This window comes from Syngnathus scovelli, unplaced genomic scaffold, assembly GCF_024217435.2.
Source record: "Syngnathus scovelli strain Florida unplaced genomic scaffold, RoL_Ssco_1.2 HiC_scaffold_24, whole genome shotgun sequence".
NCBI classification, from domain to species: Eukaryota; Metazoa; Chordata; class Actinopteri; order Syngnathiformes; family Syngnathidae; genus Syngnathus; species Syngnathus scovelli.
In genome coordinates, this window is record NW_026061333.1 from 126,446 (window position 1) to 147,500 (window position 21,055).

At 58.5% G+C, this 21,055-nt stretch overlaps 5 non-coding genes and 2 pseudogenes across 5 annotated transcripts; all 7 read right to left on the minus strand.

The window, feature by feature from the left end:
- Positions 1-545: 545 nt before the first annotated feature.
- LOC125992940 (5S ribosomal RNA) lies at positions 546-664 on the minus strand. The gene has a single exon (XR_007489875.1). It is a non-coding gene; the product is annotated as a 5S ribosomal RNA (ribosomal RNA).
- A 5,032-nt stretch (positions 665-5,696) lies between these two features.
- LOC125992809 (5S ribosomal RNA) lies at positions 5,697-5,815 on the minus strand. Its single transcript, XR_007489806.1, has one exon. It is a non-coding gene; the product is annotated as a 5S ribosomal RNA (ribosomal RNA).
- A 3,340-nt stretch (positions 5,816-9,155) lies between these two features.
- LOC125992848 (5S ribosomal RNA) lies at positions 9,156-9,274 on the minus strand. The gene has a single exon (XR_007489844.1). It is a non-coding gene; the product is annotated as a 5S ribosomal RNA (ribosomal RNA).
- Positions 9,275-10,117: 843 nt separating this feature from the next.
- LOC125992900 (5S ribosomal RNA) lies at positions 10,118-10,236 on the minus strand (annotated as a pseudogene).
- An 872-nt stretch (positions 10,237-11,108) lies between these two features.
- LOC125992941 (5S ribosomal RNA) lies at positions 11,109-11,227 on the minus strand. Its single transcript, XR_007489876.1, has one exon. It is a non-coding gene; the product is annotated as a 5S ribosomal RNA (ribosomal RNA).
- A 7,991-nt stretch (positions 11,228-19,218) lies between these two features.
- Positions 19,219-19,337, minus strand: LOC125992831 (5S ribosomal RNA). The gene has a single exon (XR_007489828.1). It is a non-coding gene; the product is annotated as a 5S ribosomal RNA (ribosomal RNA).
- An 842-nt stretch (positions 19,338-20,179) lies between these two features.
- LOC125992861 (5S ribosomal RNA) lies at positions 20,180-20,298 on the minus strand (annotated as a pseudogene).
- Positions 20,299-21,055: the final 757 nt, after the last annotated feature.

A 21,055-nucleotide genomic window follows, 5' to 3' on the forward strand; every position in this document is an offset into this window, starting at 1 on the left:
AATACACCGGCAAATACGGTATATATACTTATTATAAATGTAGTATTTATTTATATTGATTTATTGTTTATTTATATATATAAAGGCAGGTCCGCAAAAATATTTCTGACGCGTAGCCGGTCCGTGGCGCAAGAAAGGTTGGGGACCACTAGTCTAAAAGAATCTGGCCGTAACTGGAATAGGGTTCTACGCGAATGCCCAACGGAAAAGTGAAGTGCACAAAACCTGCATTTGGCTGTATCAAAATAAATGTCATGAAAAAGGTAAAAACACTACATGGAAGCGCAATGTGTTGTGCTGGGTTCTTTTACAAGTAAAGACTGCTGCTTTGAGTTCACAGGGAGCCATGCTCTTTATTCACTGTACATAGAGGTTTTGAACTCGTGTTGTAGTTTCAGTGTCGGAGTTCAAACTAGGCTTGCAGTTTCCGAATGCCATTCGTGATGGGTGTTGTAAAAAGGTCTTGGCTTAAACGATTGAAGTGCACATAAGAAAAAAAAAAAAAAAAAAAAAAAGAGCTTGAAGTGCACATAAGAAAAAGAAAAAGCTTACAGCACCTGATATTCCCAGGCGGTCTCCCATCCAAGTACTAACCAGGCCCGACCCTGCTTAGCTTCCGAGATCGGACGAGATCGGGCGTTCTCAGGGTAGTATGGCCGTAAGCCGTGCGGTGACCCAACATTTTGCATTTTATAGACACAATCGCCCCTGAAACTAGAGAGCGAGCCAATGAAGCCTTCAAAACTGCTTCGGCACATGGAGACCAAGCATCCTGCATTAAAAAACAAACCTTAACCACTTCGGGTTTCATTGTCTCCGATTACGCCTGGATGGGACCGGCTCGTTTCTGAGAAACAAGCTCGGTGCTCCCAATAACTCAACGTAATGGTGACTTTTATTTTTATGTGGTTTATATTTGTTTTTATGCCAGTCGTATCATTTTATTTAATCGTATTTACCGTATTTGCCGGTGTACAGGTCGACTCGGTGTATAAGTCGACCCCCTAAAATTCGACGGAAATTTACGATTTGATGATATATCCTTTGTATAAGTCGAGCTCAATTGTTGCATTATATTAAACTTCAAAATTCAATATGCGAAATTTATTGACGAAATGTGTTCAAATTCTGGGAGGCCGTGCGCATGCTGCTGTTTATAAGCACCGCGGAGGAGATCGCGGCCGGCGAGCTCGCGCACGCCGCCCGGCACCAACGGGAGGCCGGAAATAGCTCCAAGCCGAGCGGATCGGCACTTTATAAGCACCGCGGAGGAGATCGCGGCGCCTCATTGGACTTCCAGCCGCCGGCGAGCTCGCGCACCCGCCCGGCACATCCGGGAGGCCGTGCGCACGAGCCAAGTGGCCGAAAATAGCCCCCGCCGAGCGGATCGGCTGTTTATAAGCACCGCGGAGGTGGTCGCGGCGCCTCATTCGACTTCCAGCGGCCGGCGAGCTCGCGCACCCGCCCGGCACATCCGGGAGGCCGTGCGCACGAGCCAAGTGGCCGAAAATAGCCCCCGCCGAGCGGATCGGCTGTTTATAAGCACCGCGGAGGTGGTCGCGGCGCCTCATTCGACTTCCAGCGGCCGGCGAGCTCGCGCACCCGCCCGGCACATCCGGGAGGCCGTGCGCACGAGCCAAGTGGCCGAAAATAGCCCCCGCCGAGCGGATCGGCTGTTTATAAGCACCGCGGAGGTGGTCGCGGCGCCTCATTCGACTTCCAGCGGCCAGCGAGCTCGCGCACCCGCCCGGCACATCCGGGAGGCCGTGCGCACGAGCCAAGTGGCCGAAAATAGCCCCCGCCGAGCGGATCGGCTGTTTATAAGCACCGCGGAGGTGGTCGCGGCGCCTCATTCGACTTCCAGCGGCCGGCGAGCTCGCGCACCCGCCCGGCACATCCGGGAGGCCGTGCGCACGAGCCAAGTGGCCGAAAATAGCCCCCGCCGAGCGGATCGGCTGTTTATAAGCACCGCGGAGGTGGTCGCGGCGCCTCATTCGACTTCAAGCGGCCGGCGAGCTCGCGGACCCGCCCGGCACATCCGGGAGGCCGTGCGCACGAGCCAAGTGGCCGAAAATAGCCCCCGCCGAGCGGATCGGCTGTTTATAAGCACCGCGGAGGTGGTCGCGGCGCCTCATTCGACTTCCAGCGGCCGGCGAGCTCGCGCACCCGCCCGGCACATCCGGGAGGCCGTGCGCACGAGCCAAGTGGCCGAAAATAGCCCCCGCCGAGCGGATCGGCGGTTTATAAGCACCGCGGAGGTGGTCACGGCGCCTCATTCGACTTCCAGCGGCCGGCGAGATCGCGCACCCGCCCGGCACATCCTGGAGGCCGTGCGCACGAGCCAAGTGGCCGAAAATAGCCCCCGCCGAGCGGATCGGCTGTTTATAAGCACCGCGGAGGTGGTCGCGGCGCCTCATTCGACTTCCGGCGGGCGGCGAGCTCGCGCACCCGCCCGGCACATCCGGGAGGCCGTGCGCACGAGCCAAGTGGCCGAAAATAGCCCCCGCCGAGCGGATCGGCTGTTTATAAGCACCGCGGAGGTGGTCGCGGCGCCTCATTCGACTTCCAGCGGCCGGCGAGCTCGCGCACCCGCCCGGCACATCCGGGAGGCCGTGCGCACGAGCCAAGTGGCCGAAAATAGCCCCCGCCGAGCGGATCGGCTGTTTATAAGCACCGCGGAGGTGGTCGCGGCGCCTCATTCGACTTCCAGCGGCCGGCGAGCTCGCGCACCCGCCCGGCATATCCGGGAGGCCGTGCGCACGAGCCAAGTGGCCGAAAATAGCCCCCGCCGAGCGGATCGGCTGTTTATAAGCACCGCGGAGGTGGTCGCGGCGCCTCATTCGACTTCCAGCGGCCGGCGAGCTCGCGCACCCGCCCGGCACATCCGGGAGGCCGTGCGCACGAGCCAAGTGGCCGAAAATAGCCCCCGCCGAGCGGATCGGCTGTTTATAAGCACCGCGGAGGTGGTCGCGGCGCCTCATTCGACTTCCAGCGGCCGGCGAGCTCGCGCACCCGCCCGGCATATCCGGGAGGCCGTGCGCACGAGCCAAGTGGCCGAAAATAGCCCCCGCCGAGCGGATCGGCTGTTTATAAGCACCGAGGAGGTGGTCGCGGCGCCTCATTCGACTTCCAGCGGCCGGCGAGCCCGCGCACCCGCCCGGCACATCCGGGAGGCCGTGCGCACGAGCCAAGTGGCCGAAAATAGCCCCCGCCGAGCGGATCGGCTGTTTATAAGCACCGCGGAGGTGGTCGCGGCGCCTCATTCGACTTCCAGCGGCCGGCGAGCTCGCGCACCCGCCCGGCACATCCGGGAGGCCGTGCGCACAAGCCAAGTGGCCGAAAATAGCCCCCGCCGAGCGGATCGGCTGTTTATAAGCACCGCGGAGGTGGTCGCGGCGCCTCATTCGACTTCCAGCGGCCGGCGAGCTCGCGCACCCGCCCGGCACATCCGGGAGGCCGTGCGCACGAGCCAAGTGGCCGAAAATAGCCCCCGCCGAGCGGATCGGCTGTTTATAAGCACCGCGGAGGTGGTCGCGGCGCCTCATTCGACTTCCAGCGGCCGGCGAGCTCGCGCACCCGCCCGGCACATCCGGGAGGCCGTGCGCACGAGCCAAGTGGCCGAAAATAGCCCCCGCCGAGCGGATCGGCTGTTTATAAGCACCGCGGAGGTGGTCGCGGCGCCTCATTCGACTTCCAGCGGCCGGCGAGCTCGCGCACCCGCCCGGCACATCCGGGAGGCCGTGCGCACGAGCCAAGTGGCCGAAAATAGCCCCCGCCGAGCGGATCGGCTGTTTATAAGCACCGCGGAGGTGGTCGCGGCGCCTCATTCGACTTCCAGCGGCCGGCGAGCTCGCGCACCCGCCCGGCACATCCGGGAGGCCGTGCGCACGAGCCAAGTGGCCGAAAATAGCCCCCGCCGAGCGGATCGGCTGTTTATAAGCACCGCGGAGGTGGTCGCGGCGCCTCATTCGACTTCCAGCGGCCGGCGAGATCGCGCACCCGCCCGGCACATCCGGGAGGCCGTGCGCACGAGCCAAGTGGCCGAAAATAGCCCCCGCCGAGCGGATCGGCTGTTTATAAGCACCGCGGAGGTGGTCGCGGCGCCTCATTCGACTTCCAGCGGCCGGCGAGCTCGCGCACCCGCCCGGCACATCCGGGAGGCCGTGCGCACGAGCCAAGTGGCCGAAAATAGCCCCCGCCGAGCGGATCGGCTGTTTATAAGCACCGCGGAGGTGGTCGCGGCGCCTCATTCGACTTCCGGCGGGCGGCGAGCTCGCGCACCCGCCCGGCACATCCGGGAGGCCGTGCACACGAGCCAAGTGGCCGAATATAGCCCCCGCCGAGCGGATCGGCTGTTTATAAGCACCGCGGAGGTGGTCGCGGCGCCTCATTCGACTTCCAGCGGCCGGCGAGCTCGCGCACCCGCCCGGCACATCCGGGAGGCCGTGCGCACGAGCCAAGTGGCCGAAAATAGCCCCCGCCGAGCGGATCGGCTGTTTATAAGCACCGCGGAGGTGGTCGCGGCGCCTCATTCGACTTACAGCGGTCGGCGAGCTCGCGCACCCGCCCGGCACATCCGGGAGGCCGTGCGCACGAGCCAAGTGGCCGAAAATAGCCCCCGCCGAGCGGATCGGCTGTTTATAAGCACCGCGGAGGTGGTCGCGGCGCCTCATTCGACTTCCAGCGGCCGGCGAGCTCGCGCACCCGCCCGGCACATCCGGGAGGCCGTGCGCACGAGCCAAGTGGCCGAAAATAGCCCCCGCCGAGCGGATCGGCTGTTTATAAGCACCGCGGAGGTGGTCGCGGCGCCTCATTCGACTTCCAGCGGCCGGCGAGCTCGCGCACCCGCCCGGCACATCCGGGAGGCCGTGCGCACGAGCCAAGTGGCCGAAAATAGCCCCCGCCGAGCGGATCGGCGGTTTATAAGCACCGCGGAGGTGGTCGCGGCGCCTCATTCGACTTCCAACGGGCTGCGCACTCGTGCACGCCGCCCGGTTCAAATTTTCTAAGTGCAACGCACAATGAGATGCATGAGAAACGGCCTTGGTTACCATCACATTTGAAGCGATGAATACGAAGTTAAATTTCATGACTCGGTGTATAAGTCGAGGTCGATTTTTTTCGGTCGATTTTGGATCGAAAAAGGTCGACCAATACACCGGCAAATACGGTATATATACTTATTATAAATGTAGTATTTATTTATATTGATTTATTGTTTATTTATATATATAAAGGCAGGTCCGCAAAAATATTTCTGACGCGTAGCCGGTCCGTGGCGCAAGAAAGGTTGGGGACCACTAGTCTAAAAGAATCTGGCCGTAACTGGAATAGGGTTCTACGCGAATGCCCAACGGAAAAGTGAAGTGCACAAAACCTGCATTTGGCTGTATCAAAATAAATGTCATGAAAAAGGTAAAAACACTACATGGAAGCGCAATGTGTTGTGCTGGGTTCTTTTACAAGTAAAGACTGCTGCTTTGAGTTCACAGGGAGCCATGCTCTTTATTCACTGTACATAGAGGTTTTTAACTCGTGTTGTAGTTTCAGTGTCGGAGTTCAAACTAGGCTTGCAGTTTCCGAATGCCATTCGTGATGGGTGTTGTAAAAAGGTCTTGGCTTAAACGATTGAAGTGCACATAAGAAAAAAAAAAAAAAAAAAAAAAGAGCTTGAAGTGCACATAAGAAAAAGAAAAAGCTTACAGCACCTGGTATTCCCAGGCAGTCTCCCATCCAAGTACTAACCAGGCCCGACCCTGCTTAGCTTCCGAGATAAGACGAGATCAGGCGTTCTCAGGGTAGTATGGCCGTAAGCCGTGAGGTGACCCAACATTTTGCATTTTATAGACACAATCGCCCCTGAAACTAGCGAGCAAGCCAATGAAGCCTTCAAAACTGCTTCGGCACATGGAGACCAAGCATCCTGCATTAAAAGACAAACCTTAACCACTTCGGGTTTCATTGTCTCCGATTACGCCTGGATGGGACCGGCTCGTTTCTGAGAAACAAGCTCGGTGCTCCCAATAATTCAACGTAATGGTGACTTTTATTTTTATGTGGTTTATATTTGTTTTTATGCCAGTCGTATCATTTTATTTAATCGTATTTACCGTATTTGCCGGTGTACAGGTCGACTCGGTGTATAAGTCGACCCCCTAAAATTCGACGGAAATTTACGATTTTATGATATATCCTTTGTATAAGTCGAGCTCAATTGTTGCATTATATTAAACTTCAAAATTCAATATGCGAAATTTATTGACGAAATGTGTTCAAATTCTGGGAGGCCGTGCGCATGCTGCTGTTTATAAGCACCGCGGAGGAGATCGCGGCCGGCGAGCTCGCGCACGCCGCCCGGCACCAACGGGAGGCCGGAAATAGCTCCAAGCCGAGCGGATCGGCACTTTATAAGCACCGCGGAGGAGATCGCGGCGCCTCATTGGACTTCCAGCGGCCGGCGAGCTCGCGCACCCGCCCGGCACATCCGGGAGGCCGTGCGCACGAGCCAAGTGGCCGAAAATAGCCCCCGCCGAGCGGATCGGCTGTTTATAAGCACCGCGGAGGTGGTCGCGGCGCCTCATTCGACTTCCAGCGGCCGGCGAGCTCGCGCACCCGCCCGGCACATCCGGGAGGCCGTGCGCACGAGCCAAGTGGCCGAAAATAGCCCCCGCCGAGCGGATCGGCTGTTTATAAGCACCGCGGAGGTGGTCGGGCGCCTCATTCGACTTCCAGCGGCCGGCGAGCTCGCGCACCCGCCCGGCACATCCGGGAGGCCGTGCGCACGAGCCAAGTGGCCGAAAATAGCCCCTGCCGAGCGGATCGGCTGTTTATAAGCACCGCGGAGGTGGTCGCGGCGCCTCATTCGACTTCCAGCGGCCGGCGAGCTCGCGCACCCGCCCGGCACATCCGGGAGGCCGTGCGCACGAGCCAAGTGGCCGAAAATAGCCCCCGCCGAGCGGATCGGTTGTTTATAAGCACCGCGGAGGTAGTCGCGGGGCCTCATTCGACTTCCAGCGGCCGGCGAGCTCGCGCACCCGCCCGGCACATCCGAGAGGCCGTGCGCACGAGCCAAGTGGCCGAAAATAGCCCCCGCCGAGCGGATCGGCTGTTTATAAGCACCGCGGAGGTGGTCGCGGCGCCTCATTCGACTTCCAACGGCCGGCGAGCTCGCGCACCCGCCCGGCACATCCGGGAGGCCGTGCGCACGAGCCAAGTGGCCGAAAATAGCCCCCGCCGAGCGGATCGGCTGTTTATAAGCACCGCGGAGGTGGTCGCGGCGCCTCATTCGACTTCCAGCGGCCGGCGAGCTCGCGCACCCGCCCGGCACATCCGGGAGGCCGTGCGCACGAGCCAAGTGGCCGAAAATAGCCCCCGCCGAGCGGATCGGCTGTTTATAAGCACCGCGGAGGTGGTCGCGGCGCCTCATTCGACTTCCAGCGGCCGGCGAGCTCGCGCACCCGCCCGGCACATCCGGGAGGCCGTGCGCACGAGCCAAGTGGCCGAAAATAGCCCCCGCCGAGCGGATCGGCTGTTTATAAGCACCGCGGAGGTGGTCGCGGCGCCTCATTCGACTTCCAGCGGCTGGCAAGCTCGCGCACCCGCCCGGCATATCCGGGAGGCCGTGCGCACGAGCCAAGTGGCCGAAAATAGCCCCCGCCGAGCGGATCGGCTGTTTATAAGCACCGAGGAGGTGGTCGCGGCGCCTCATTCGACTTCCAGCGGCCGGCGAGCCCGCGCACCCGCCCGGCACATCCGGGAGGCCGTGCGCACGAGCCAAGTGGCCGAAAATAGCCCCCGCCGAGCGGATCGGCTGTTTATAAGCACCACGGAGGTGGTCGCGGCGCCTCATTCGACTTCCAGCGGCCGGCGAGCTCGCGCACCCGCCCGGCACATCCGGGAGGCCGTGCGCACAAGCCAAGTGGCCGAAAATAGCCCCCGCCGAGCGGATCGGCTGTTTATAAGCACCGCGGAGGTGGTCGCGGCGCCTCATTCGACTTCCAGCGGCCGGCGAGCTCGCGCACCCGCCCGGCACATCCGGGAGGCCGTGCGCACGAGCCAAGTGGCCGAAAATAGCCCCCGCCGAGCGGATCGGCTGTTTATAAGCACCGCGGAGGTGGTCGCGGCGCCTCATTCGACTTCCAGCGGCCGGCGAGCTCCCGCACCCGCCCGGCACATCCGGGAGGCCGTGCGCACGAGCCAAGAGGCCGAAAATAGCCCCCGCCGAGCGGATCGGCTGTTTATAAGCACCGCGGAGGTGGTCGCGGCGCCTCATTCGACTTCCAGCGGCCGGCGAGCTCGCGCACCCGCCCGGCACATCCGGGAGGCCGTGCGCACGAGCCAAGTGGCCGAAAATAGCCCCCGCCGAGCGGATCGGCGGTTTATAAGCACCGCGGAGGTGGTCGCGGCGCCTCATTCGACTTCCAACGGGCTGCGCACTCGCGCACGCCGCCCGGTTCAAATTTTCTAAGTGCAACGCACAATGAGATGCATGAGAAACGGCCTTGGTTACCATCACATTTGAAGCGATGAATACGAAGTTAAATTTTATGACTCGGTGTATAAGTCGAGGTCGATTTTTTTCGGTCGATTTTGGATCGAAAAAGGTCGACCAATACACCGGCAAATACGGTATCTATACTTATTATAAATGTAGTATTTATTTATATTGATTTATTGTTTATTTATATATATAAAGGCAGGTCCGCAAAAATATTTCTGACGCGTAGCCGATCCGTGGCGCAAGAAAGGTTGGGGACCACTAGTCTAAAAGAATCTGGCCGTAACTGGAATAGGGTTCTACGCGAATGCCCAACGGAAAAGTGAAGTGCACAAAACCTGCATTTGGCTGTATCAAAATAAATGTCATGAAAAAGGTAAAAACACTACATGGAAGCGCAATGTGTTGTGCTGGGTTCTTTTACAAGTAAAGACTGCTGCTTTGAGTTCACAGGGAGCCATGCTCTTTATTCACTGTACATAGAGGTTTTGAACTCGTGTTGTAGTTTCAGTGTCGGAGTTCAAACTAGGCTTGCAGTTTCCGAATGCCATTCGTGATGGGTGTCGTAAAAAGGTCTTGGCTTAAACGATTGAAGTGCACATAAGAAAAAAAAAAAAAAAAAAAAAAAGAGCTTGAAGTGCACATAAGAAAAAGAAAAAGCTTACAGCACCTGGTATTCCCAGGCAGTCTCCCGTCCAAGTACTAACCAGGCCCGACCCTGCTTAGCTTCTGAGATAAGACGAGATCAGGCGTTCTCAGGGTAGTATGGCCGTAAGCCGTGAGGTGACCCAACATTTTGCATTTTATAGACACAATCGCCCCTGAAACTAGCGAGCAAGCCAATGAAGCCTTCAAAACTGCTTCGGCACATGGAGACCAAGCATCCTGCATTAAAAGACAAACCTTAACCACTTCGGGTTTCATTGTCTCCGATTACGCCTGGATGGGACCGGCTCGTTTCTGAGAAACAAGCTCGGTGCTCCCAATAATTCAACGTAATGGTGACTTTTATTTTTATGTGGTTTATATTTGTTTTTATGCCAGTCGTATCATTTTATTTAATCCTATTTATATATATGTATTATAAATGTAGTATTTATTTATATAGATTTATTGTTTATTTATATATATAAACGCAGGTCCGCAAAAATATTTCTGACGCGTAGCCGGTCCGTGGCGCAAGAAAGTTTGGGGACCACTAGTCTAAAAGAATCTGGCCGTAACTGGAATAGGGTTCTACGCGAATGCCCAACGGAAAAGTGAAGTGCACAAAACCTGCATTTGGCTGTATCAAAATAAATGTCATGAAAAAGGTAAAAACACTACATGGAAGCGCAATGTGTTGTGCTGGGTTCTTTTACAAGTAAAGACTGCTGCTTTGAGTTCACAGGGAGCCATGCTCTTTATTCACTGTACATAGTCTGTCCTCTAGCGGTAAAAACGTGAACTGCAATGCTATGGCTGTCGCCACACAATGTAGGTTTTAAACTCGTGTTGTAGTTTCAGTGTCGGAGTTCAAACTAGGCTTGCAGTTTCCGAATGCCATTCGTGATGGGTGCTGTAAAAAGTTCTTGGCTTAAACGATTGAAGTGCACATAAGAAAAAAAAAAAAAAAAAAAAAGCTTACGGTAACTGGTATTCCCAGGCGGTCTCCTATCCAAGTACTAACCAGGCCCGACCCTGCTTAGCCTCCGAGGTCGGACGAGAGCGGGCGCTCTCAGGGTAGTATTGCCGTAAGCCGTGAGACCGCTCAGAATTTTTCATTTTATAGACACAATCGCCCCTGAAACCATGCCAAGCAGCGGCGGGACTTGATGGCTGTGGTAAAAGTTTCCTTTCACAATTGACGTGGGAAAAAAAAAAAAAAAAAAGGCTTTCAGCACCTGGTATTCCCGGACGGTCACCCTTCCCTTTTGTTTTTTTTTTGTTTTTTTTACAACCAGGGCCGAAACAGGCTTTCTTCCAAGGCTTTTGGTGTTTTCTGGAAACATGGCTATCATGAAAAGTTATTGACAGCTTTTTATGCGGTAGCACGAATTTGCCGTTGCGACCTGCATTTTGCTGAATCAAAATAAATGCCTTGAAAAGTTTAAAAACACTTCATGGAAGTCACTTCACTGGTTTCTTTTATATCAAACAAATTGTTTTAGGTTATTCACCTGACATGTTTCGGCGGTTTCTTCCGCCTTCATCAGAGTGTCACAGATGTGATGGTGACGCGTCTTTATCAGCTGATGGATCAACATGTCAGGTGAATAACCTAAAACAATTTGTTTGATATAAAAGAAACCAGTGAAGTGATTAAATAAGGAAAAACAAAATGAACTTAGTACAATTACTTCATGGAAGTGTTGTGTTGGGTTCTTTTACAAGTCAAGCCTGCTGCTTTGAGTTCACAGGGAGCCATGCTCACTGTACATAGTCTGCTCTCTAGCGGTAAAAAAATTAACTACAATGCTGTGGATGTCACCACATAATATAGCTTTCAAACTCGTGTTATAGTTTCAATGTCGGAGTTTAAATTAGGCTTGCTGTTTCCGGATGCCATTCGTGATGGGTGTTGTAAAAAATAGCTTCTTAAACGATTGAAGTGCACATAAGAAAAAGAAAAAGCTTACAGCACCTGATATTCCCAGGCGGTCTCCCATCCAAGTACTAACCAGGCCCGACCCTGCTTAGCTTCCGAGATCGGACGAGATCGGGCGTTCTCAGGGTAGTATGGCCGTAAGCCGTGCGGTGACCCAACATTTTGCATTTTATAGACACAATCGCCCCTGAAACTAAGCGAGCCAATGAAGCCTTCAAAACTGCTTCGGCACATGGAGACCAAGCATCCTGCATTAAAAAACAAACCTTAACCACTTCGGGTTTCATTGTCTCCGATTACGCCTGGATGGGACCGGCTCGTTTCTGAGAAACAAGCTCGGTGCTCCCAATAACTCAACGTAATGGTGACTTTTATTTTTATGTGGTTTATATTTGTTTTTATGCCAGTCGTATCATTTTATTTAATCGTATTTACCGTATTTGCCGGTGTACAGGTCGACTCGGTGTATAAGTCGACCCCCTAAAATTCGACGGAAATTTACGATTTGATGATATATCCTTTGTATAAGTCGAGCTCAATTGTTGCATTATATTAAACTTCAAAATTCAATATGCGAAATTTATTGACGAAATGTGTTCAAATTCTGGGAGGCCGTGCGCATGCTGCTGTTTATAAGCACCGCGGAGGAGATCGCGGCCGGCGAGCTCGCGCACGCCGCCCGGCACCAACGGGAGGCCGGAAATAGCTCCAAGCCGAGCGGATCGGCACTTTATAAGCACCGCGGAGGAGATCGCGGCGCCTCATTGGACTTCCAGCCGCCGGCGAGCTCGCGCACCCGCCCGGCACATCCGGGAGGCCGTGCGCACGAGCCAAGTGGCCGAAAATAGCCCCCGCCGAGCGGATCGGCTGTTTATAAGCACCGCGGAGGTGGTCGCGGCGCCTCATTCGACTTCCAGCGGCCGGCGAGCTCGCGCACCCGCCCGGCACATCCGGGAGGCCGTGCGCACGAGCCAAGTGGCCGAAAATAGCCCCCGCCGAGCGGATCGGCTGTTTATAAGCACCGCGGAGGTGGTCGGGCGCCTCATTCGACTTCCAGCGGCCGGCGAGCTCGCGCACCCGCCCGGCACATCCGGGAGGCCGTGCGCACGAGCCAAGTGGCCGAAAATAGCCCCCGCCGAGCGGATCGGCTGTTTATAAGCACCGCGGAGGTGGTCGCGGCGCCTCATTCGACTTCCAGCGGCCGGCGAGCTCGCGCACCCGCCCGGCACATCCGGGAGGCCGTGCGCACGAGCCAAGTGGCCGAAAATAGCCCCCGCCGAGCGGATCGGCTGTTTATAAGCACCGCGGAGGTGGTCGCGGCGCCTCATTCGACTTCCAGCGGCCGGCGAGCTCGCGCACCCGCCCGGCACATCCGGGAGGCCGTGCGCACGAGCCAAGTGGCCGAAAATAGCCCCCGCCGAGCGGATCGGCTGTTTATAAGCACCGCGGAGGTGGTCGCGGCGCCTCATTCGACTTCCAGCGGCCGGCGAGCTCGCGCACCCGCCCGGCACATCCGGGAGGCCGTGCGCACGAGCCAAGTTGCCGAAAATAGCCCCCGCCGAGCGGATCGGCTGTTTATAAGCACCGCGGAGGTGGTCGCGGCGCCTCATTCGACTTCCAGCGGCCGGCGAGCTCGCGCACCCGCCCGGCACATCCGGGAGGCCGTGCGCACGAGCCAAGTGGCCGAAAATAGCCCCCGCCGAGCGGATCGGCTGTTTATAAGCACCGCGGAGGTGGTCGCGGCGCCTCATTCGACTTCCAGCGGCCGGCGAGCTCGCGCACCCGCCCGGCACATCCGGGAGGCCGTGCGCACGAGCCAAGTGGCCGAAAATAGCCCCCGCCGAGCGGATCGGCTGTTTATAAGCACCGCGGAGGTGGTCGCGGCGCCTCATTCGACTTCCAGCGGCCAGCGAGCTCGCGCACCCGCCCGGCACATCCGGGAGGCCGTGCGCACGAGCCAAGTGGCCGAAAATAGCCCCCGCCGAGCGGATCGGCTGTTTATAAGCACCGCGGAGGTGGTCGCGGCGCCTCATTCGACTTCCAGCGGCCGGCGAGCTCGCGCACCCGACCGGCACATCCGGGAGGCCGTGCGCACGAGCCAAGTGGCCGAAAATAGCCCCCGCCGAGCGGATCGGCTGTTTATAAGCACCGCGGAGGTGGTCGCGGCGCCTCATTCGACTTCCGGCGGGCGGCGAGCTCGCGCACCCGCCCGGCACATCCGGGAGGCCGTGCGCACGAGCCAAGTGGCCGAAAATAGCCCCCGCCGAGCGGATCGGCTGTTTATAAGCACCGCGGAGGTGGTCGCGGCGCCTCATTCGACTTCCAGCGGCCGGCGAGCTCGCGCACCCGCCCGGCACATCCGGGAGGCCGTGCGCACGAGCCAAGTGGCCGAAAATAGCCCCCGCCGAGCGGATCGGCTGTTTATAAGCACCGCGGAGGTGGTCGCGGCGCCTCATTCGACTTCCAGCGGCCGGCGAGCTCGCGCACCCGCCCGGCACATCCGGGAGGCCGTGCGCACGAGCCAAGTGGCCGAAAATAGCCCCCGCCGAGCGGATCGGCTGTTTATAAGCACCGCGGAGGTGGTCGCGGCGCCTCATTCGACTTCCAGCGGCCAGCGAGCTCGCGCACCCGCCCGGCACATCCGGGAGGCCGTGCGCACGAGCCAAGTGGCCGAAAATAGCCCCCGCCGAGCGGATCGGCTGTTTATAAGCACCGCGGAGGTGGTCGCGGCGCCTCATTCGACTTCCAGCGGCCGGCGAGCTCGCGCACCCGCCCGGCACATCCGGGAGGCCGTGCGCACGAGCCAAGTGGCCGAAAATAGCCCCCGCCGAGCGGATCGGCTGTTTATAAGCACCGCGGAGGTGGTCGCGGCGCCTCATTCGACTTCCAGCGGCCGGCGAGCTCGCGCACCCGCCCGGCACATCCGGGAGGCCGTGCGCACGAGCCAAGTGGCCGAAAATAGCCCCCGCCGAGCGGATCGGCTGTTTATAAGCACCGCGGAGGTGGTCGCGGCGCCTCATTCGACTTCAAGCGGCCGGCGAGCTCGCGGACCCGCCCGGCACATCCGGGAGGCCGTGCGCACGAGCCAAGTGGCCGAAAATAGCCCCCGCCGAGCGGATCGGCTGTTTATAAGCACCGCGGAGGTGGTCGCGGCGCCTCATTCGACTTCCAGCGGCCGGCGAGCTCGCGCACCCGCCCGGCACATCCGGGAGGCCGTGCGCACGAGCCAAGTGGCCGAAAATAGCCCCCGCCGAGCGGATCGGCGGTTTATAAGCACCGCGGAGGTGGTCACGGCGCCTCATTCGACTTCCAGCGGCCGGCGAGATCGCGCACCCGCCCGGCACATCCTGGAGGCCGTGCGCACGAGCCAAGTGGCCGAAAATAGCCCCCGCCGAGCGGATCGGCTGTTTATAAGCACCGCGGAGGTGGTCGCGGCGCCTCATTCGACTTCCGGCGGGCGGCGAGCTCGCGCACCCGCCCGGCACATCCGGGAGGCCGTGCGCACGAGCCAAGTGGCCGAAAATAGCCCCCGCCGAGCGGATCGGCTGTTTATAAGCACCGCGGAGGTGGTCGCGGCGCCTCATTCGACTTCCAGCGGCCGGCGAGCTCGCGCACCCGCCCGGCACATCCGGGAGGCCGTGCGCACGAGCCAAGTGGCCGAAAATAGCCCCCGCCGAGCGGATCGGCTGTTTATAAGCACCGCGGAGGTGGTCGCGGCGCCTCATTCGACTTCCAGCGGCCGGCGAGCTCGCGCACCCGCCCGGCATATCCGGGAGGCCGTGCGCACGAGCCAAGTGGCCGAAAATAGCCCCCGCCGAGCGGATCGGCTGTTTATAAGCACCGAGGAGGTGGTCGCGGCGCCTCATTCGACTTCCAGCGGCCGGCGAGCCCGCGCACCCGCCCGGCACATCCGGGAGGCCGTGCGCACGAGCCAAGTGGCCGAAAATAGCCCCCGCCGAGCGGATCGGCTGTTTATAAGCACCGCGGAGGTGGTCGCGGCGCCTCATTCGACTTCCAGCGGCCGGCGAGCTCGCGCACCCGCCCGGCACATCCGGGAGGCCGTGCGCACAAGCCAAGTGGCCGAAAATAGCCCCCGCCGAGCGGATCGGCTGTTTATAAGCACCGCGGAGGTGGTCGCGGCGCCTCATTCGACTTCCAGCGGCCGGCGAGCTCGCGCACCCGCCCGGCACATCCGGGAGGCCGTGCGCACGAGCCAAGTGGCCGAAAATAGCCCCCGCCGAGCGGATCGGCTGTTTATAAGCACCGCGGAGGTGGTCGCGGCGCCTCATTCGACTTCCAGCGGCCGGCGAGCTCGCGCACCCGCCCGGCACATCCGGGAGGCCGTGCGCACGAGCCAAGTGGCCGAAAATAGCCCCCGCCGAGCGGATCGGCTGTTTATAAGCACCGCGGAGGTGGTCGCGGCGCCTCATTCGACTTCCAGCGGCCGGCGAGCTCGCGCACCCGCCCGGCACATCCGGGAGGCCGTGCGCACGAGCCAAGTGGCCGAAAATAGCCCCCGCCGAGCGGATCGGCTGTTTATAAGCACCGCGGAGGTGGTCGCGGCGCCTCATTCGACTTCCAGCGGCCAGCGAGCTCGCGCACCCGCCCGGCACATCCGGGAGGCCGTGCGCACGAGCCAAGTGGCCGAAAATAGCCCCCGCCGAGCGGATCGGCTGTTTATAAGCACCGCGGAGGTGGTCGCGGCGCCTCATTCGACTTCCAGCGGCCGGCGAGCTCGCGCACCCGACCGGCACATCCGGGAGGCCGTGCGCACGAGCCAAGTGGCCGAAAATAGCCCCCGCCGAGCGGATCGGCTGTTTATAAGCACCGCGGAGGTGGTCGCGGCGCCTCATTCGACTTCCGGCGGGCGGCGAGCTCGCGCACCCGCCCGGCACATCCGGGAGGCCGTGCGCACGAGCCAAGTGGCCGAAAATAGCCCCCGCCGAGCGGATCGGCTGTTTATAAGCACCGCGGAGGTGGTCGCGGCGCCTCATTCGACTTCCAGCGGCCGGCGAGCTCGCGCACCCGCCCGGCACATCCGGGAGGCCGTGCGCACGAGCCAAGTGGCCGAAAATAGCCCCCGCCGAGCGGATCGGCTGTTTATAAGCACCGCGGAGGTGGTCGCGGCGCCTCATTCGACTTCCAGCGGCCGGCGAGCTCGCGCACCCGCCCGGCACATCCGGGAGGCCGTGCGCACGAGCCAAGTGGCCGAAAATAGCCCCCGCCGAGCGGATCGGCTGTTTATAAGCACCGCGGAGGTGGTCGCGGCGCCTCATTCGACTTCAAGCGGCCGGCGAGCTCGCGCACCCGCCCGGCACATCCGGGAGGCCGTGCGCACGAGCCAAGTGGCCGAAAATAGCCCCCGCCGAGCGGATCGGCTGTTTATAAGCACCGCGGAGGTGGTCGCGGCGCCTCATTCGACTTCCAGCGGCCGGCGAGCTCGCGCACCCGCCCGGCACATCCGGGAGGCCGTGCGCACGAGCCAAGTGGCCGAAAATAGCCCCCGCCGAGCGGATCGGCGGTTTATAAGCACCGCGGAGGTGGTCTCGGCGCCTCATTCGACTTCCAGCGGCCGGCGAGATCGCGCACCCGCCCGGCACATCCTGGAGGCCGTGCGCACGAGCCAAGTGGCCGAAAATAGCCCCCGCCGAGCGGATCGGCTGTTTATAAGCACCGCGGAGGTGGTCGCGGCGCCTCATTCGACTTCCGGCGGGCGGCGAGCTCGCGCACCCGCCCGGCACATCCGGGAGGCCGTGCGCACGAGCCAAGTGGCCGAAAATAGCCCCCGCCGAGCGGATCGGCTGTTTATAAGCACCGCGGAGGTGGTCGCGGCGCCTCATTCGACTTCCAGCGGCCGGCGAGCTCGCGCACCCGCCCGGCACATCCGGGAGGCCGTGCGCACGAGCCAAGTGGCCGAAAATAGCCCCCGCCGAGCGGATCGGCTGTTTATAAGCACCGCGGAGGTGGTCGCGGCGCCTCATTCGACTTCCAGCGGCCGGCGAGCTCGCGCACCCGCCCGGCACATCCGGGAGGCCGTGCGCACGAGCCAAGTGGCCGAAAATAGCCCCCGCCGAGCGGATCGGCTGTTTATAAGCACCGCGGAGGTGGTCGCGGCGCCTCATTCGACTTCCAGCGGCCGGCGAGCTCGCGCACCCGCCCGGCACATCCGGGAGGCCGTGCGCACGAGCCAAGTGGCCGAAAATAGCCCCCGCCGAGCGGATCGGCTGTTTATAAGCACCGCGGAGGTGGTCGCGGCGCCTCATTCGACTTCCAGCGGCCGGCGAGCTCGCGCACCCGCCCGGCACATCCGGGAGGCCGTGCGCACGAGCCAAGTGGCCGAAAATAGCCCCCGCCGAGCGGATCGGCTGTTTATAAGCACCGCGGAGGTGGTCGCGGCGCCTCATTCGACTTCCAGCGGCCGGCGAGATCGCGCACCCGCCCGGCACATCCGGGAGGCCGTGCGCACGAGCCAAGTGGCCGAAAATAGCCCCCGCCGAGCGGATCGGCTGTTTATAAGCACCGCGGAGGTGGTCGCGGCGCCTCATTCGACTTCCAGCGGCCGGCGAGCTCGCGCACCCGCCCGGCACATCCGGGAGGCCGTGCGCACGAGCCAAGTGGCCGAAAATAGCCCCCGCCGAGCGGATCGGCTGTTTATAAGCACCGCGGAGGTGGTCGCGGCGCCTCATTCGACTTCCGGCGGGCGGCGAGCTCGTGCACCCGCCCGGCACATCCGGGAGGCCGTGCACACGAGCCAAGTGGCCGAAAATAGCCCCCGCCGAGCGGATCGGCTGTTTATAAGCACCGCGGAGGTGGTCGCGGCGCCTCATTCGACTTCCAGCGGCCGGCGAGCTCGCGCACCCGCCCGGCACATCCGGGAGGCCGTGCGCACGAGCCAAGTGGCCGAAAATAGCCCCCGCCGAGCGGATCGGCTGTTTATAAGCACCGCGGAGGTGGTCGCGGCGCCTCATTCGACTTACAGCGGTCGGCGAGCTCGCGCACCCGCCCGGCACATCCGGGAGGCCGTGCGCACGAGCCAAGTGGCCGAAAATAGCCCCCGCCGAGCGGATCGGCTGTTTATAAGCACCGCGGAGGTGGTCGCGGCGCCTCATTCGACTTCCAGCGGCCGGCGAGCTCGCGCACCCGCCCGGCACATCCGGGAGGCCGTGCGCACGAGCCAAGTGGCCGAAAATAGCCCCCGCCGAGCGGATCGGCTGTTTATAAGCACCGCGGAGGTGGTCGCGGCGCCTCATTCGACTTCCAGCGGCCGGCGAGCTCGCGCACCCGCCCGGCACATCCGGGAGGCCGTGCGCACGAGCCAAGTGGCCGAAAATAGCCCCCGCCGAGCGGATCGGCGGTTTATAAGCACCGCGGAGGTGGTCGCGGCGCCTCATTCGACTTCCAACGGGCTGCGCACTCGTGCACGCCGCCCGGTTCAAATTTTCTAAGTGCAACGCACAATGAGATGCATGAGAAACGGCCTTGGTTACCATCACATTTGAAGCGATGAATACGAAGTTAAATTTTATGACTCGGTGTATAAGTCGAGGTCGATTTTTTTCGGTCGATTTTGGATCGAAAAAGGTCGACCAATACACCGGCAAATACGGTATATATACTTATTATAAATGTAGTATTTATTTATATTGATTTATTGTTTATTTATATATATAAAGGCAGGTCCGCAAAAATATTTCTGACGCGTAGCCGGTCCGTGGCGCAAGAAAGGTTGGGGACCACTAGTCTAAAAGAATCTGGCCGTAACTGGAATAGGGTTCTACGCGAATGCCCAACGGAAAAGTGAAGTGCACAAAACCTGCATTTGGCTGTATCAAAATAAATGTCATGAAAAAGGTAAAAACACTACATGGAAGCGCAATGTGTTGTGCTGGGTTCTTTTACAAGTAAAGACTGCTGCTTTGAGTTCACAGGGAGCCATGCTCTTTATTCACTGTACATAGAGGTTTTGAACTCGTGTTGTAGTTTCAGTGTCGGAGTTCAAACTAGGCTTGCAGTTTCCGAATGCCATTCGTGATGGGTGTTGTAAAAAGGTCTTGGCTTAAACGATTGAAGTGCACATAAGAAAAAAAAAAAAAAAAAAAAAAAAGAGCTTGAAGTGCACATAAGAAAAAGAAAAAGCTTACAGCACCTGGTATTCCCAGGGAGTCTCCCATCCAAGTACTAACCAGGCCCGACCCTGCTTAGCTTCCGAGATAAGACGAGATCAGGCGTTCTCAGGGTAGTATGGCCGTAAGCCGTGGGGTGACCCAACATTTTGCATTTTATAGACACAATCGCCCCTGAAACTAGCGAGCAAGCCAATGAAGCCTTCAAAACTGCTTCGGCACATGGAGACCAAGCATCCTGCATTAAAAGACAAACCTTAACCACTTCGGGTTTCATTGTCTCCGATTACGCCTGGATGGGACCGGCTCGTTTCTGAGAAACAAGCTCGGTGCTCCCAATAATTCAACGTAATGGTGACTTTTATTTTTATGTGGTTTATATTTGTTTTTATGCCAGTCGTATCATTTTATTTAATCCTATTTATATATATTTATTATAAATGTAGTATTTATTTATATAGATTTATTGTTTATTTATATATATAAAGGCAGGTCCGCAAAAATATTTCTGACGCGTAGCCGGTCCGTGGCGCAAGAAAGTTTGGGGACCACTAGTCTAAAAGAATCTGGCCGTAACTGGAATAGGGTTCTACGCGAATGCCCAACGGAAAAGTGAAGTGCACAAAACCTGCATTTGGCTGTATCAAAATAAATGTCATGAAAAAGGTAAAAACACTACATGGAAGCGCAATGTGTTGTGCTGGGTTCTTTTACAAGTAAAGACTGCTGCTTTGAGTTCACAGGGAGCCATGCTCTTTATTCACTGTACATAGTCTGTCCTCTAGCGGTAAAAACGTGAACTGCAATGCTATGGCTGTCGCCACACAATGTAGGTTTTAAACTCGTGTTGTAGTTTCAGTGTCGGAGTTCAAACTAGGCTTGCAGTTTCCGAATGCCATTCGTGATGGGTGCTGTAAAAAGTTCTTGGCTTAAACGATTGAAGTGCACATAAGAAAAAAAAAAAAAAAAAAAAGCTTACGGTAACTGGTATTCCCAGGCGGTCTCCCATCCAAGTACTAACCAGGCCCGACCCTGCTTAGCCTCCGAGGTCGGACGAGAGCGGGCGCTCTCAGGGTAGTATTGCCGTAAGCCGTGAGACCGCTCAGAATTTTTCATTTTATAGACACAATCGCCCCTGAAACCATGCCAAGCAGCGGCGGGACTTGATGGCTGTGGTAAAAGTTTCCTTTCACAATTGACGTGGGAAAAAAAAAAAAAAAAAAGGCTTTCAGCACCTGGTATTCCCGGACGGTCACCCTTCCCTTTTGTTTTTTTTTTTTGTTTTTTATACAACCAGGGCCGAAACAGGCTTTCTTCCAAGGCTTTTGGTGTTTTCTGGAAACATGGCTATCATGAAAAGTTATTGACAGCTTTTTATGCGGTAGCACGAATTTGCCGTTGCGACCTGCATTTTGCTGAATCAAAATAAATGCCTTGAAAAGTTTAAAAACACTTCATGGAAGTCACTTCACTGGTTTCTTTTATATCAAACAAATTGTTTTAGGTTATTCACCTGACATGTTTCGGCGGTTTCTTCCGCCTTCATCAGAGTGTCACAGATGTGATGGTGACGCGTCTTTATCAGCTGATGGATCAACATGTCAGGTGAATAACCTAAAACAATTTGTTTGATATAAAAGAAACCAGTGAAGTGATTAAATAAGGAAAAACAAAATGAACTTAGTACAATTACTTCATGGAAGTGTTGTGTTGGGTTCTTTTACAAGTCAAGCCTGCTGCTTTGAGTTCACAGGGAGCCATGCTCACTGTACATAGTCTGCTCTCTAGCGGTAAAAAATTTAACTACAATGCTGTGGATGTCACCACATAATATAGCTTTCAAACTCG